Consider the following 18,657-nt stretch of genomic DNA (forward strand, 5'->3'; position numbering starts at 1 on the left):
CATTCATCTAAAGGAGAAGGACTAGAAGCTATTAAGTTGAATCATAAAGTGGTTAAATGGAATTTTCATGAGATCTAAATTCAGCCCAGCTTGCAGTATCATCCGAGGAACTGGCCGAGCGGACTCTTCGCCCCCTAGAAAGGAAAGCCACTGTCCGGCCAACATCCCAAGCTGGGAGAAAGCTGGCCGGTGGGGTCCCCTGAGCTGGACACTGCACACCTGGGACCAGAGAACTGCAAAGCCTTCTTCTTGCACTCAGGGACTCAGGCCTCAGGGTCAGCTGAGAAGCTTGAGTTTCCTGGCAGGAAGCTGTGTGTGACTGTGGATAGGTGTGCATGTGTGTGTGTGTTTGTGTCATGTATGTGTGTGTGAATGTGTATGGATATACAGTTGTGTATGCAGGTACATAGGTGTGTGTGTGTGTATTCAGTGCATGTGTATGCAAGTGCACCTGTGTATATGCATTTGTATCTCTGTGTATTGTGACACGTTACATGTATTTGTTATGCATATTTATGTGTGTATATGTATGTGTTGTCTCTGTGTCCAGTGTGTGTGTATATGTGTATGTGTGTATCTCTGTGCATATGTGCATCTCTGAGCACTGTATACGTGCATGCATGTGTGTCTTTGTGTACCTGTGTGCATATGTATCTATGGGTTTATGTATATCTCTGTACATACGTGTATCTGTATTTGCGGATTCACTACCAGGATCTCACCATTCTACAAAGAAGTGATCGTTGATGTCAAGAGAGGGGTGCGGCAGGGTGATACCATTTCACCAAAACTCTTCAGTGCCACCCTCGAGAACATCATGCGACGCCTGGAATGGGAAGGAATGGGAGTGAAGATAGATGGTCGGCAACTACACCACCTCCGCTTTGCTGATGACATTGTTTTAATAACACCAAACATCAGCCAAGCGGCACAAATGCTGGCCGACTTTGACCGTGAGTGTGGAAAGGTAGGACTACAGCTGAATCTTACGAAGACAATGTTTATGAGAAACAGCCTTGTTCCTGACGCCCCATTCGCTCTCAATGGAACGACCATCTCCGAATGCAACAGCTATGTGTACCTAGGTCGAGAGGTCAACATGACAAATGACTGGCACCCGAGCTGCACAGGAGGAAGAGAGCGGCTTGGAACACCTTCAAGAACGTCGAAGAAATAGCTAAGAGGACGAAGAACCTCCGGCTCCGGGCACATCTCTTTGATTCCACTGTTCTTCCTGCATTAACATATGCCTCAGAGACCTGGGCCCTACGCAAACAAGATGAGAACGCCATTCAGGTCTCCCAAAGAAGAATAGAAAGAGCTATGCTTGGAATATCACGTTTCACTCAAATGAGAGAACGAATCCGGAGTTCTGACATCCGTCGACGATCAAGGATCAGGGACGCTGTCTCATTTGCCAAGGTGTCGAAAATCAGATGGGCTGGTCACGTAATGAGATTTAAAGACGACCGTTGGACTAGAGCTGTTACTGATTGGATTCCACGGGATGTCAAGAGACCGCGTGGCCGCCCACCTACCAGATGGTCAGACTTCTTTGTCAAGGTCATGAACGATCGGTTTGAGGCCCTCCATGTTCCCGGAGCGAAGAGGTGCCATTGGGCTACACTAGCACGCGACAGGGACAAATGGAGACGTTACTGGCGCCCGCTCGAGCAAATCGACGACTAACGGGAAGTTACGTGATTAAGTGATTAAGTGACGTGTATCTGTGAGCTCGGTATACGTGCATGTATCTTTTTGCATATTTAATGTGTGTGTATCTCTGCATGTGTATCTGTGTGCATGTGTGTGCGTGTGTATGTGTGTCCATGCGTGTGTGTGTGTGTGCACGTGTGAACTTGTGTGAGACCTGCCGCTGGGTTGCCGGCCAGCGGACTCTCCAGATGTGCTATCTGGAGGGAAGCCAAGTGGCTGAGAGAGGGTGGTGGAAGTGTGGTGGGACAGACTCTGCTGGGGGGCAGTTGTGAACTCAGCAAAGCTGGGTACACTTTGTCCCTTCCTTCCTCTGCTCACGGCTTCCTCACCACCCATGTCTCTATTCAACACCTTCCAGTAGCAGTGTCTGGGGCCAGGTGGGGGCTGGGGACACGTCCTGGCTTCTCAGCTGAGGAGGGGCTCCAGGCCCAGCAGCTGTGCCTAAGATACCCGCAGGCAGCTGGGATGAGCCCAGTGCCTCCTGCTGAGTTCCGGTGGGTCGAGTCTTAGAACACCCATCTCCAGCCCCAGAAGCTGGTCCAGACTCAGGTGAGGAAGACTCCCTCATCTGCACGCTCCTCTGGCTTGGGGAGGGAGGGGACACCATTCTGCACAGTTGTCAGCCGAGACAACTGTGCCCATGAGGTGTCCATGGCCTTTGCAGTGTCTTAGGACTGAGCTCAGCACACCCATGGGCCAGCTCCAATGCTGTCCAGTGTCCCAGAAAAGTCAGAGTTGGAGGAACATTTGGTAACCTAGCAGGATATTTAAGAAAAGAATTAGGTGCCTTTTAAAAAGGCTGTGAATGTTCTCCTAGGTATCTTCACAGAGGAAAAAGCATCTTTCCTCACGTCCAGCCTCTCCCAAATGCATTTCCAGCCCGAGCTCTTGGACGGGGAGCGAGAAGCTCATGGCACAGAGGGCAAGGCTGATGTCAGGCCGACAGCACAGGAGGGGGCCAGCAGGCCCTGAGAGGGAAGGGAAGGAAGGAGCGTCAGGGGCAGGAGTGTCTCTCGGGAAGGTGGAGTTTAAACATGGATGAAGCCGGATTTAGGGAGCCAGGGCGTTGGTCACCAGCTTGGAAGAAACAGACTTTGTTTAACAATAAACAACCAAGCACAACAAAGATGTGTGTGCCTTCCTGAGATGTGTCCACAGAGTGCTTTTCTGGAAGGTTCTGCGGAGCTGAAGGAGGCATTTACAAGGGCAGAAGCTACCTTGCCAACAGCAGGACAGCGGGTCTCGTGGGCAGCTGCCTGGGAGGGGGTCAGCAGGTGCCCTGCATTCATGGGCTTCTCCGTGGACAGTGAACAGACTGCACCAGGATCCCGCAGGGCCTCTGTGAGCTGAGCTCCTGGACTCTCAGGCTGGCTTTGGCGGAAGACCCTGAGCTCTGCCCCTCCATCCCAAACAGGCTCCTGCACTCCCCTGGGTGACCTCCTCCTCACAGGGCACCAGTCACACCTCTCTGGGTTCTTGCTGACGAAATATTGTTTCATGTGCAACAGGGGGAGTGAGAGGGTACTAACTCTGGCGATTTATCCCAACTCCTAAAAGGCGCATGTAACTATGGGTTCAGCACCGAGTTAAATATCCAGGGATGGCTTTCTGGAGACATTCATCCTTGCTGCAGAGCCCCCTTGAAAAATGTACCTAAGAGATCAGCTCGGTGCATCGGTGCATGGACCTGCCTAGCATTTTGCAGAATCTTTGGGACCTACCCAGCCAGCCCCCTGCCTTTGCCTTTGCCTTTGTCTAGTGACTCCTTTATGCAGAGAGTCCGGACAGTCAGGGCGACTGCCCTTAAGGAAGGAACTGAGGAAGGAAAGAATAGGCGACTCTCATAGAGATGGTGCTCTTGTGCTCATCACCACACAGTGATGCTGGGAGCATGTTCATTTCTCAATTTGTTTTTGAAGAGCAGGACCATGGGCCCTCTACCCTGCTCTCCATTTGGGTGCCGTTCCTCCCAGCTCACTGTGCTCTCTTTCTGGATCACCTATGTCTTTGCATACCTGCATGTCTGTTGCTGTGTCCTGCACTTGTGCACACGGACGAAGGTTCTGGGTGGAAAGGGGGAGCCAGACTCTTAAGCTCTGCGTTCTGGAGCTGTACCCGGGTCTGTGTGTCCTGTGATGGCTCTGGGGCAGGTGGGCTGTCACTGGGAGGGGGAAGTAAGGTACAGAGACTTCTGCCTAGTGAACTGTGTGATCTCTGGCCTTAGCACTTTCCAGCCCCCTAATTTGTGGAACTTTGGCAACGCTGGGTAGACGAGGCAGGTTTATCTAGGAGTGTGGGATGATGCTTCTGGGTTATAGCAGCATAGTAATGCTGGAGTTCCGATTCCAGACTGGAGAGGAAACATTTAAGTTTCTGGGATGATGGCAGGTAGGGAAGGGTGTTCCCTTAGTCCCCATTTCCTAGCTCAGCTTCTGTTCTGCTCTCTTTCTCTCCTCACAGTGGCCCTTTCTCCAGGTGATCATGCAGTGATCTCCCCTGGGACCCCCTAGGGCCCTGCTGAGCCATGTGGTTCCCTGGCCCCAGCCCACTACCCCGATGCAGAGAAGCTGCTCCCACAGCCTCTGCCCGCACTGTGGGAAAACGTGATGTCAACGTCATACTCCCACGTATGCACACACACACACACACACACACATGCACACGCACATGCAGTGCACACACACATGCACACAGTTACATACATGCACATACATGCACGCACAGAAGTGCACAGAGACAGATACATGAGTGCACGCACACATGCATGCACGTGCTCACACACACACACACACACACACACACACACACACACTGCTCCCTGCTCCCAGAATCCCACCATGATTCTCACACACTCACAGAGGCTGATCCTTAGGTGGGGCAATAGAACCCATGGCTGCCTGACTGTCCAGCCCCGTGACCTGGCAGGCCTCAGCCCTGTCATCTACCTGCTGCCCACCACAGTTCTTATACCTGGCTCCTCCTGGCCCATCAGAGTAGCTTTCTAAAGGACATTCCACAGGCATAGCCAGAACCAAGGAGACCGGGCTCCACATGGCCTCTGGCCATCAGAGACTAAGAGAGGGAGAGGGTGACGGAGAGGGAGGGAGTCATGGAGACAGAGGTGTGTGAGAGAGAGAGAGAGAGAGAGAGAGAGAGACAGAGACAGAGACAGAGACAGAGAGACAGAGAGAGAAGAGAGGAGAGAGAAACACACATAGACAGACAGGGAGAGACGGAGAAAGACAGAGACAGAGAGACACACACAGAGGGACAGAGTGAGACACAGGGAGAACAGAGACAGAGAGAGAGAAGCAAGGAGGAAGTGAAACTTACATCGTTTTTCCGGATGCCCCTGCTGCTGATGTTGGCAGATGCCATGGGTTTGTTTGGGTGTTTTATGTTTATTAGGCCATGTACCTTCCTTGACCCTAAGCATAGATATGGGGCATGTTGGGTGAGGCAGTAGTACCTGGGTTTAATCCGCAGAATCAAGTGGCCTCCAGCATGGCTGGATTGGCTCTGGTGGTCCCTGACAGAGAGAGGCCTGAGCAGCATCCTGAGCCCACACAGTGAACTGCAGGCTGTGTAGCTGAGTTTCTATTTATGCCACGTGTATCAGAATTTCTAATCATGTCTGTGTGTGCCTCTGCGTACTACGGCATCTGTGTCGAAGAGAGTCTCAGCAGAGCCTTTGTGGGAACACGCACGGGCGTACGCTTCCCTCCCCTTCCTATTTTTATCCTGGACGCCTTGCCCAGTTGTGGGTAGTTGTGAAATGGTGAGAATCCTTGCCCAGCTGTGAGAAGGCAGCTGGAGGTGCGTCCATGTCTCCACGTCGAAACATGCGAGAAGCAGACGGCCACACTCCCTGCGTTTCTCTGACCTGCCTCACTGCCAACAGCTGCTCAGAAGCCCAGTGCCTGCCATAGACTCATCCTCTGCCTTGCCTCCAGGGAGCACCCATCCTCTGCTAGTCCTGCTCTTACACCGCTCATCACTCCCCCTCGTCAGGTGATACAAGTTCCCTGAAACCTGGAAGTGGGGATACAGAGGACAGACACCCGAGAAAGGGGAAGGAAGGGCAGGAAACAGCTCTGACTGCCTGAGCTAGCCCTGAGAGCGAGACTTGTCGCCAGAACTCCCAGACACGCGGGACTGCCTCCTGCCCATTTAGACCAGGAGGATTTGGCATTGTGTGCCAGGCGGGCTCTGTTTTCTGCTCCTTCCACAGAACGATGGTCCGATGTGTCTGATAGCCCACTTTTCCCGGAGTTCTGCTGGCAGAGGGCTGCATCCCCCACAGTCGCTAAAGCAACAGCCACTTTATTTCATCCGCCATGAAAGTAGCTTCCGTTTACTGCAGTGGGGTCTCTTGCTGGCTCCTGCTAGAATCAGGTCAGGGAGATGCTGTTGTGGATGAACCTGTTTCCTTCCCAGCCGCTTCCACGGGATAGGCCCATCGCTTTCCCTTCCGACGTGCAAAATCAAGCAGCTTGCCTCAGAGCCATGTGGGAAAGCGTACCCGTTTTTGTTGCATCACAGAGGTGGCTAGAAAGAGCTCATGACCACAGCACCCCTGTGGGACCTTTAGAGATTTCCCTCTCATTGGAATGATCGCTGATGACAGGAGAGTGTGGAAACCACCGCGGAGCCAGACGTGGGAAAGAAAAGGGCAAGGGAGGCATCCTGGGAAGAAACTCCCCAAGCCTGGTCCCTGCCCACACCTCCTTTGGGTTGCCAGGTCTCACCCAGAGAGGCTGATCCGTGAAGGCCCCTGGGTTGGGGCTAAGAAGGCTGCAGGAAGGAGGGGTCTAAGGTGAGAAGGCAGAGATGTGGGGCAGAGGTCTGAGGTCAGAAGGCCGAGCTTTGTGTGTCCCAGAAGTTTGCTTCCTTCCAGTCCTCCACTCCTTGAGGAGTACAGCTTTGGATGTCCCTGGCTTGGAGTAGGGAAGTGGTGCTCATGGGGGAACGCAGAGCAGCCTATGTCTGTTCTAGGATGTTATGCAAATGTCTGCTGGTAGTACCTTGGGTCTGTGAAATGAAACTTTGTCATCTAGGGAAATCCACAGTGAAAAATATACTGGGCATCTGGAACATGGGCAAAGGAGAGAGAGATTTCAAGCCACGCTAGGTCCTCATCTACTATGAAAACATCTTTTAGTACAGGTGAGAGGGAAAAGGCAAAAGTGGGCAAGAGAAGTTACAAAACCTTGAGGTGCCAGACTGGCATTCTTTTCTTGACCCAGCACTTGAAAGAGACAGCCTGGGCTTAAGGAGGCAGCTCAGCAGTTGTGTACTTGTCTTGCGTTTGTCTTGGGTTTCTATGCCTGGCACCACCACAAAAGTCATAATAGTGGAAGAGATGTTTGCAGAGCCCCTGGCATAATAGCTGAGGCGTGTCCACAGCCTAAGTCATCAGCACGGCCGCTCAAAAACTTTGGGCTGGGCTCTGTAGCGGGCTGGAGCAATAGCACAGCGGTAGGGCGTTTGCCTTGCACGCAGCCAACATGGCCGACCCGAGTTCGATTCCTCCGCCCCTCTCGGAGAGCCCGGCAAGCTACCGAGAGGATCTCGCCCGCGTGGCAGAGCCTGGCAAGCTCCCCGTGACGTATTCGATATGCCAAACACAGTAACAACAAGTCTCACGATGGAGACGTTACTGGGCCCGCTCGAGCAGATCGATGAACAATGGGAGGACCGTGACCGTTACCGGGCTCCATAGCATCACCTGCTTTGGTGGAGTCCCTCACTTCACTCCACCTCATCTGACAGATGAATGAGTCCATTCCTACTCCGTGTCCTCACGCACAAGCGAACCTGAACCCTTTGTGCCTTGACCATCTCACATTGGAGGAGTGATGAGCCATGATGAGTCCCAGCTGAAAGGGATCCTGGCTTTGTTGTAGCGGCTCATGAGGTCTGTTCCAGGGCTCTCCTTGCTGGCTGCCTTTTCTGCCTTTTCTTTCTGCAAGCCACAGAGAAGGATGGCTCAGGCTGAGCTAAAGAGGGCTCCAAGGAGACAGACTTTCCAAGAGTCACTGATCAGTGAAATGTGAAAAATGTCAGCTGACCACCAGGAATAAACAGATTCCTGGCAGCCGCCATTACGGGCGTGTGGAATTGCCTCTCTCAGGAAGCGGTAGAAGCATTTACTGCTCCCCTGGATGAAGTGCTCTCAGGGGCCAGATGACCTGCCATTTCCTTCTACATTATCTATGAGTTTTTTCTAATAATAATAAAGCGACCAGAATTGGCTACGGTGCTGTAATCACTCATGTCTGGGTCCTGGGCTGCGTGGAGATTATGCAGGCCATGTTCCCCGCTAATGACTCTCTCTTTGGCTTGGTCTTGGCACCTCCTTCCTGCCTCTTGCTTCGGGGTGTGCATCTGCAGAGGGCCACACTCATGCCTGTTAACTCGGCGTGCATGGAGCAATGGGGAGTCGCTGAGCTTTGGAAACCCATTTTGCAACGGTTGGAGAAACACCACAAAAGCATTCCGCTGCTTAAATGCTAATGCTGAGGCCCAGGAAGAGACAGTCCTGGACCACGGGCCCGGCCGTATTTTTTCTGCTGAGCTGAACCGCTGATTCCATTTCTTCTATTTGTTCAAGGGTAGTAAACATTTCTCATGGATTTTTTTAAGCAGTGTTTGCAAAAATGCTTCCTAAGCAAGAAAATAGAAAAACGCACTTTCTTTTTTTGTACAATTTTTTAAAATATGACTTTTGAGTTAAAAAAAAAAAGGCTTACGACAGAAAGACAAGCTCACCAAATAAACTGTCCTTGATATTTACAAATGTACTATTTACTTTTAAAGTTTCATTTGTAAGATGATGTATATCTAAATATATTTTCTAAAACTAAAGGTTGAATCTGGGCTCTGGGAGATGTGAGAAATACCCCCAAAGGTGGTTTTTATAGTCAAATCATATTTAGAATTTTACTTTGTACTTTGATTTATAGTCCCCGAATATTTTTCCCCCCAGAAGTACAAATACTGGGATTTTTCTTTTGGTTGGTTTGGGGAGGGAAAGTTTGGGCCACACAGGCAATGTTCAGGGGTTACTCCTGGCTCTGTGCTCAGTAATTCATTGGCAGTACTCAGGGAATCATAGATGGTGTCAGGGATTTGAACCCAGGTCAACCACATGCAGGGCAAGTACCTTACCTCTGGAATATCTCTCCAGCCCTAATTCTGTTTCTTAATTCCTTGAAACCCAAGCTGAATCTGGGCTCAATGATTGGCTGCGCCTCCTTCACCTCTTACTGAAGTGGTGGGAGTAGGGCAACAGGGGCACTCGTCCATCTCCTTCTTGCCTGGACCTTTAACTTGTGGTGGTGGTGGAGGTGCTGTCCGCTGGGAGGGGAATCAACCCAGGCATGTGCTTTCTCTGCTGAGCGTCATCTCTGTTCCACAGTGACGTCCTACGGTTGCCTCCCTCCATTGTCGCATAGTTGGGTCCTAGCTCAGTGCCTGACACAGGAACAAGCTCAGAATGACGTGTCCCACCACCTCCTCTGTCCAGGGCTGGCTCATACGAAAAGGTCAAGAGCCTCTGGATTCGAGTAATAGGCTTGGGAGGCTTTTCCACGTGTGGTTTCCTTTGACGAGATTCTAGAAACCCATTTTCAGGAGGGTTTTATGGAAAAGCACGTTCACTCTCTGACCAGAGTAGCATTGTTGTCAAGGGAGCTTTGGAATCATGAGGTTCACCTTACCCCGAGACTCAAGGTTTTCTGTGTCTTTCTTTCTTTTTAATGTGCAATGGGTTTTCTCATCTTGCAGCAGGTCATCATGCCCTTCCGATCAGTTGACTTCCTCTTGGCAATTTCACTTAGCTCCTAAATCATAGACAGTGCTTTGTGGCAGAAACTTTTCAAACCCAGTCTCTCCTTAGGACTTTGCAGATCATCTGCATTCAGTGACACCATCACAAACACCCTGAGACCCTGGGCAGGGTCTGGGAAGAGGAGCTCAGGGAGGTTTGGGGTTGGACTGAAGTTGCCTAGTGAGTTGGTGGCAGATTTGAGCCTTCAGTACATCTTCTGGCTCCAAGTCCAGTGCTGCGACTGGGATCTGACCCTGCTCACTTGGGTGTTATTTGCAGTGATTTTCCCCCTCCCCTCCCAGACTACATCTGGATGGCAAAGAACCTAGCCTCTCTGGATACCCCTGCCATCTCAGACTTCGAAAGGAAGATAACTCCCACTTAACTCTCCACAAGTAAACAATGTTATTGGACAACCCAAGAAGCTCGGTCTTTTATCTTTTGTCCAGGAAGACAGTGCAGACATGACCAAAGTATCTGTGACCAGGTGGGAGCAAAAGTCCAGGTGTTCTAAGAGCTGCATCGGGGGCCTGAGACACGGCACAGCAGATACGATACATGCCTTACGTGTGGCCGACCCAGGCTCAGTCCCTGATACCTCTGTGGGCCTTTGAGTATTTTCATAGGTGAACCCTGAGCACTGCTAAGTGTCCTCCCTCACACCCACCTCCCACCCCCCACCAAATCAAAAGCTACATCCACTGAACATGCAAGAAAAGTGAAGGAGAGAAGACAGTAAAGAACGAGAAGGGGGAAAAGACCCAGGGAGGATGTAGAGAAATAAAAATCACTGATGGACAGAGAACGGCTCATGGGAGACAACTTGGGGGCACCTGAGGGGACCTGGAGGCTTATGGGAAGCTGAGATGGATGGAGGAAGATGGAGAGGCCAGGATGCCCAGAAAGGATTTCTGTGCACACCGAGAGAAAAAAAAATCACATAGCAGCATTGGCTCAATAGAAAGAACATGGTGTTTTCTTCTTGTGGAGTTCAACCAGTGCCTTGTAAATCCTTGATACCAACCCCTTATCAGATGGGTGTTGGGTGAATATCCTTTCCTATTCTGTAGTCTGTCTTTGTATTCTGGTCACTGTTTCTTTGGAGGTGCAGAAGCTTCTCAGTTTAAGGTAGTCCCATTTGTTTATCTCTGTTTCCACTTGCTTGGCCAATGGTGTGTCACCTTTAAAGATATCTTTAGCTTCAATGTTGTGGAGGGTTTTGCCGATCTTGTCTTCAATGTGCCTAATGGATTCTGGTCTGATGTTGAGGTCTTTAATCCATTTTGATCTGACTTTTGTGCATGGTGTTAGGTAGAGGTCTGCGCCCATTTTTCTGCATGTAGCTGTCCAGTTTTGTCAGCACCGTTTGTTAAAGAGGCTTTCCTTGCTCCATTTCACATTTCTTGCTCCCTTATCAAAGATTAGATGATCTGTATTCGAGAGTGTGTGTCAGAACATTCAACCCTGTTCCATTGGGAGTGCCCGAGAACAGATGGTTGGTTAAAGAAACTTTGGTATGTCTACACAATGGAAAACTATGCAGCTGTTAGAAAAGATGAAGTCATAAAATTTTCATATAGGTGGATCAACATGGAGAGTATCATGTTAAGTGAAATGAGTCAGAGAGAGACCGACATAGAAGATTGAACTCATTTGTGGAATAAAAAATAACAGAATGGGAGACTAACACCCAAGAATAGTAGGGATAAGTACCAAAAGAATCACTCCACATCTTAGGAGCCGGCCTCACATGCTGGGGGAAAAGGCAGCTTAGATAGAGAAGGGACCACCAAGTAAAGGGGGCTAAGAGGACCCGCTCGGGATGGGAGATGTGGGCCAAAAGTAGACTATAGACCAAACATGATGGCCACTTAATACCTCTATTGCAAACCACAACACCCAAAAAGAGAGAAAGCAAAAGGGAATGCCCTGCCACAGAGGCAGGGTAGGGTGGAGGGGACGGGGTGGTGGTGGTGGGAGGGATGCTGGGACCATTGGTGGTGAGAAATGGGCACTGGTAGAGGGATGGGTACTCGATCATTGTATGACTGAAATGCAAGCATGAAAATTTGTAAGCCTGTAACAGTACCCTATGGTGATTCACTAATAAAATTTAAAAAAAAAGGAAAGAGCATGGAAAAATGCTTGATACTCTAAAATTAGAAGCAATGTTTATTGAAGCACTGTTCACAATAGCCGGAATCTGGAAACAACCTGAGTGCCCAAGAACAGATGGCTGGATAAAGAAACTGTGGTACATTTACACAGTGGAATACTACGCAGCTGTTAAGAAAACAAAGTTATGAAATTTGCTTATAAATGGACGGACATAGAGAGTGTCATGCTGAGTTGAATGAGTCAGAAGAAGAGGGACAGATATAGAATGACTGCATTCATTTGTGGGATATAAAAAATAGTAAGAGAGTAATACCAAGGCTAGAGAAAACAGGGGCCAGAAGTGGTCAATGGTTGGAAGTTTGCCACTAGTGTGTGTGGGGGAGCAGTTAGGAGAGAGAAGTCTGACAGTAATCATTGGAAATGATCACTCTGAACAAGAACTGAGTGTTGAAAGTTGGTAAAGGAGTATTGATGGTAACTTTTCAGTATCTGTATTGCAAACCATAATGCTGAGAAGAGAGAGGAGGAGGAGAAAAAGAAAAGTGGCTGCCATAGAGGGGGGTCAGGAGGGAAACTGGGGGCATCGGTGGCGGGAAATGTTCACTGGTGAAGGGACAAGTGCTGGAACATTATATGACTGAAACCCAATCGTGAACAATTTTTTAACTGTGCATCTCACTGTGATTCAATTAAAATAAATAAATAAAAATGTAACAAAAATTAGAAGCAATTTGAGAGTATCTATGAATACCAATTTCTAAATGAATTTTTAATTATTGAGATGGTTTTTGTGGTGTTATTGTTTCTCCTACAGAGTTAACCATAATTGCCTTTGGGAATTTCTGTGTTTTCCCTTCAAGCCTCCCTCCAGCTCTTGGGTACAAGGAGACCCATCCTGCAGGCCCCACACAGGGCATCTCCAGCCTTCCTGCAAGTTTTTTCCCCATGTGCGAATGGGGGCAAAATTCTTTGGGCCAGGTCCAAGCCTGCCCTCTGTTGGCCTGGCTCCTAAAGTCTCTACCCGCCCGTCGCTTCTGTTTCATGGCTCCAGTGGCCACCATCATTTTCTGCCGGTGGTAGATTGGGACGCCAAAGGCATAGTCCCACACAACAGTAAGGAAGGAGATGAGGTCGACCAACCCCGTGTCATCATATAGTTTGCACTGTGAGTGCTTGGATCAGAACACGGTACAGGTTCACAGGTTCTTTGTGTAAAGACTGACCACACACTAGCTGTAAACCCGGCACCCTTTTCTCTGTTTTCTGCTAAGTAAGTCAATGGGCCCCTTTTGGCTGAAGGCTCCTATTCTCGTGGATGGATTCGGCTCTATTTCTGGTCCTTACAAACAGCCAGGTTGCAGACTGTGCTGGAGCTTGATGCTTTCTGTGCAAATCTACGGAAACCCAAAGCTGATCCATGCAGTGGGTCTGCATGTGGGAAGGTCCAGCCTACAGTAATGGGCCCCTGTGGCAGGAATCGATCCTAACCCCAGCAGCAGCTGCCGCCTCTGTAGCTTGCTCACCATCTAAGAAGCAGCCTCTGAAAGGCAAGACATCTCCTGAACCCCAGAGAAACATCTCAGTGTTATTCTGCAAGCCGAGGCTTTGCATAAAGCATGAGTTTTATCCTCTTTCAGGAGAGAATAGCTGGAAACTTTAGGCCACACTTGCATTTACGGATGGGAAATTTTTTAAACTGAAAGAGAATAGCTTACGGGAAGAGTATAGTTGGCAGCAGATTTATTTTTCTGTTGCTCTCAGGGATGAGGCACGGTCCCTGAATGGGCCCCATTAAAATCTTATTAACGCTCTTTGAAGTTAGTTATGGCCACACCTAGAGCATTCTTGAAACTCACTGTCTTCAGCTCAGGTTCGAGCTCAGGTGCATGTCTGTGTACAGATGAATTCCTAAACTTGTTTCATGCTGAATTATGTCAAAAAGACCCCTTCGACTTAAGAGAATCCATTGTGCTCTTTTTCCCCCTCTCTGTGTCTTCATTAGTAGTGACCATTTTTTATTTTTCTCTTTTGGATTGGGGGGTCACACCAGACAGTGCTCAGGGATTATCTCTGTCTGTGCTCAGGCATCACTACTGACCGTACTCAGGAGAGCAAAAGCAGTGCTGGAGAACGAACCTGGTCAGCTGCAGGCAAAGTAAATGCCTTAAGCCCTCTCTAGGGCGTTATCTCTCTAGACCTAGGACTATCCATTCAGTCCTTTGCAGATTTCTTTGTGTGACTCCACCAGGGTCTTGCTTTGTGATTTTAATTGGTAGAAAACCCAGACAGCTTGGGGCATTTCAAAACAAAGTCCAGACTGGAAGTAGTTCTTGAATCTAGGTGGTTCTGGTAGGTTCACGAAAGGGTGCACATCCAATAAAGCACCTTACATACATAAATGTTAGCTAAGAGTTGACCGTCTTAAACATGTGGATGATTATAAAGCAATAAACAGTCTCTAGAGTCGGTGATCTCAGACACGGAGGCATGTTTTCTGAAATCAGTTTCCTTGCCAACTGGTTCAGAGTTACCTTGTTCCACTTTCTTGCTAGTTTTGCTTTTTATCTTTGAAATTTCAAAAGTGGAAAACAGGAACTTGAAGTGATTAGCAGTCAGGGTTAGTGCATATTGAGCTCAACATTATGTAACCAGAAGGAATGACTTCAAGGGAAAATATTTATAAAGCCTAGCCAAGTATCAGCATCTTGTGGCATGAATTTATTTTCAAAAGCAGTTGAGCTGAAAAGATAATAAAATCTTATTTTTTTAATTCTCAAGAAAATTGAGAGAGAAAAAAATCAAATAAGTTTTAAATGGTGGAAATCCTTTGTGCTGGGTTCTGTGATATTCGGACTTATAAACATGTGTGTGAGAATGTATTTGCCTTCGTGCCCATGCAAATAGAAAATCGCAGTTATTTGTAATATTCAGTCTAACCTCAGCATATAGGAGTTGTTTTTTTCTTTCTTCAGTTCAGGTAACTAAGACATTGAGATGCAGCAGTAGCGGGGAGGGGTGGGGTGTGGCAGGGGCTCTCTGCAAGGGACCTTAAAGATTTCAGCACCACAAGATTTCCCAAATACAGTCCTGTATGTCAGTGGTCCAGTTCAGCATTGGCAATTTATTTTATTTTATTTTATTTTTTGTTTTTTGGGTCACACACACAGGGGTTACTCCTGGCTCTGCACTCAGGAGTTACTCCTAGCGGTGCTCAGGGGACCATATGGGATGCTGGGAATCGAACCTGGGTCGGCCGCGTGCAAGGCAAACGCCCTACCCGTTGTGCTATCTCTCCAGCCCTGGCAATTTATTATTTTGAGCTGTGATTTTCTTATGGAAAAAGGAAGCCTGGAAATACTGACCAAATCGGGTATGCTTGTTTGAATTAAAGCTGGGGGCTGCGGGGACGGGGGGTGGGAGTGGGGTGGCGCTGCTACATCCAGTCACCTCTCCCTTGGATTTGAGTCTTTCCTCTTTCATGTGAGAAGAATAAACACTATCTCAAGAACTGAGTGCATCCCAACCATACCTTCAGCTATGATGTAACTGCTCCCGTGTCAAGGTTCAGTGTTGGCAGAGGTCACGTCGAATCTCAGGTCTTGGAATATCCCCATGAGTTGGAAGCAGCTTTTTGGATTGTTATTATAGTGAACGCTGGCACAACTAAGAATATCCCCCACTTTGCCTTTGTTGTGGCCTCCATCCCTCTCGTTTAAGACTTGTTTTCCTCTAGGGTTTTGAAATGGAATGTTGCCTGCTGCCAGACTCACCTTGGAGCCGAACTCAATAGATGGGAGTTTTTTGGCCATGCATCTTGTCACCGAGCAGGCCTTCGGGGACAGACTTGTTCTACTACCTGTTCTACAAGGGCAGGTAATTTAATAAGGTTATCATCGTTTGCTTCTAGAAAAGGACTCAGGAGGAACACCCTGGTTTAAGACAGCCGTGGCAGGTGCTGTTCCGTTTCAAATCTGGCTCTTGCTTGAAGTCCTGGGCAACTGGAATGAGTGGTCATGCTAAAGTTACACTCTGGTGACAACTGCTCCTGCAGGTCTTTTTTTTGCCACCAGATTCAGGGCTCCGTGATTGGTTGCAAGCTGGGTGTGCCTCTGCCACTGGACACCTGATCCATGAACAGTCCTGTCCAGATGCCCCTCCTTTGCTCCTCACTTTCCTGACGTGCTTTGCAGATGCTCACAGGCAACCATCAAATGAGAGACTGCGCGGATGAATGCCTGGTGTGCAGTGATGGCTTTCAGCAGCTCTCCTGTCTCCGTGCTGTGGGTGGGTGACGCTTTGAATGTTGGATGACATTTCCCCCCGTATTCCTTTAAGATGTAGCATCTTGCTCTGGAAGTTATGACCTCCTATTGAGTCAAGAAATGGAATGTACCTGGGGGTTATGCAAACTTTAGCAGCAGTCTAGGTTTCTGAATGCATTGTGACCGTGTGAATTGAGACTCAACTGCTCCCTGAGTTGGAGATGTTTCTGGCAGTGCTCACATGGTGGCTTTTCTCTGGCCAAAGGGGTGGTGAGTGGGCAAAGTTTTAAGAAGCCCCTTAGTAAGAGATGGAGCGTTTCAAAGGGTTTCTGTTTGGGTTTGGTTTGGTTTCAGAGCCTCACTGGGCGGTGCTCAAGGCTTACTCCTGGTTCTGGGCTCAGAGATCACTCCTGGAGGGCTTGGGTGCCCATAGGGATGGAAGGGTGCCAGGGCTGGAAGCCAGGTCGGCCATGTGTAAAGCAAGTGCCCTATTTGCTGTACTATCTTTTCAGCACCTTGCAAGGGTTTCTGATCTGTTGAGATGTGCATTCTGGGTAGCTGATCTAGGAGGGTACCTGGGAGAATGAAGAGAGGAAGAAGAGAAATTTACACAAGCCACATGTAAACTGCGGGGACTATAAGGCTGAAACCATCTCTTTCATGTAAATTATGTTTTAGAGATATGGTAATGTTTGTGTTGCTTTCTCTCTTCATGGCCTCTAGCAAGAAGTGAGCCCGCTCTCTCTGATTTGAGCAGAGAGTTGCATGTGGGTGTTTTAGCAAGCTGTTTCCGGCAGAGCCGGCTGCTGCCCGTAATTGTCCAATTCCTGCTGTGGCCCTCGTGCGTGCTTGGCTCCTCCGCAGGACACAGATGCTGCTCAGGAACTGCCGTGGACAGGGGGGATTTCTCTCATTTCTCAGGTCCAAATAAGTTTCCTCATTACGGAAGAATGCATTTCAGGTTATAAAATCGAATCTGTCCAGCCGGATGCGGTTTGGGACCCAGTTAACTTGGAAATTGATTCTCTTCCTCAGCCTGGTTCTGGCAATCGAAGTAAGTCAGAAGGGTTAATACAGTCACCCACCTTGAGAGTGTGGGGACCTAAAGTTTCCCCCAGGGATGTCACATCTCTGAAAGACTTCGGGCCTCCCGCTTGTTCCACAAACGAGCTCCATGTTCCCTTAAAGGCATGTTGCTCTTTGAGGGCTCCACTGAGCACTGAGCTACCCCCTTCATCTCTCCTTCATTCTCCCTCCCCCCAGAGTGATTTGAAGCCCACTGTTGTCCCCTCTGTCATCGTCATCATTATTTTACGTCATGCACGTTTCATCTGCGTTACTTAACATTTTGAGGTGGTTTGTGGCAATTTGTAAAATGAAGAAAATAATCATGTTTATTTCAGAGAGGAAGCCAACCTATTGGGGAAAAGATATTCAATATTTATTTACTATTTAAATGTATCACAGTCAAGTATCCTTGAGTTCCTAAGTAAATGGATATAGACAATTCTCTTTCAGTTTCCAAGTACATTTATTATCCATGCTATGTGGGGTTCTTTTGCATTTTTATGCTGTGTTTTCCTACAATCAAATAGGTTTTTGTTAGTTGATGTAATAACCAATCATGACCCATTAGTGCTTTTAGGTTTAGTAACAATTTACATGCTAGAGTTGCGTATTAAAGCATACGTCTGTGTGCATTTCTCCAATTCTTTTGAGGATTCCTAAGCCCTGTATTAAAGGTGAGGAAATGAGACCCAGGAGGAAGAGGGGCCGGCCCAGGTGTGACTGGGCTTCCTGTTTCTGCTATTGGAGCCCCAGTTCCTGTTAGAGTCGGGAAAACCCTACAGCCAACCCCCTGGGCAGGGTGTCTCTGTTACCTTCTTACCCCACTTTCCACCAGTGACTGCTTGGAATGCGTCATTGTTCAAGGGCTCCAGCACTTCAGTTGTCAAGGTTGGGCCAGTCAAAGAGACGCCAGGTGCTAGGGGTCATGCAGGAGGTTCAGGGAAGAAGGAAGCCCAGCCACGGGGCCACAGATGGATGAGGGAACACTGAGTGGGGAGGGGACATCATAAGAGCCAGAGGAAGGACTGGTGGCAGCATTGAGCTCACAAGGTCAGAGGCTGTGTGCTATTTGCATAGACACGTGATTTTAGTCACCCACTCAGTACATAGGAAGTTGTGGTTTTCTTCCCCTCACTCCTCTCTAAGTGACTGTAAGTTAACATATTTAGTGCATATGCTAATGTCTCCACTGACATGTGTGCAACATGCAAGTGTGCTTAGTGTGCGTGTGTGTAAACATGCACACACATGCGTATTTGATGTTGCACCTGTGTGTAGGTATGTGTATGCACTCATGTTCATGGAAGCAGGTGTGTAAGCATGCATGCTTGGTGTGTGTGTGTGTGTGTAAAGAAATCTGCGAGTCCTCCCTAACTCCACCCCCTTCAGATTGCCCCACCTCGCTCCAAAGGAGGTTTCATCTCCCCTCAATTCTTTGGAGTCTGTGCCCCCTCACCTGGTCTATCTAGGCACTCAGATCAGTCCTCAGACTTTGTGGTGCAAGAACTTACATATTTAAAATGATTGACAGAGAAGCCTAAAGAGCAGTTTTTCGTGTGTGTTATCAGTGATCCCATCTTAGAAATTTAAATTGTGAAGAAATATTATTTGTGAACATGTTTAAAATGAATGGTGACAGGAGCCGGAGAGCTGGTACAGGGG

At 48.6% G+C, this 18,657-nt stretch overlaps 1 protein-coding gene across 2 annotated transcripts in view; it reads left to right on the forward strand.

Moving 5' to 3' along the window:
* The window catches only part of OPCML (opioid binding protein/cell adhesion molecule like), a 1,179,878-nt gene that overhangs the window by 683,265 nt on the left and 477,956 nt on the right, over positions 1 to 18,657 (forward strand). The gene's annotated exons all lie outside the window — the stretch shown is intronic.

This window comes from Sorex fumeus, unplaced genomic scaffold (genome assembly GCF_029834395.1).
Source record: "Sorex fumeus unplaced genomic scaffold, SorFum_2.1 ptg000091l, whole genome shotgun sequence".
In the NCBI taxonomy this organism is placed as follows: Eukaryota; Metazoa; Chordata; class Mammalia; order Eulipotyphla; family Soricidae; genus Sorex; species Sorex fumeus.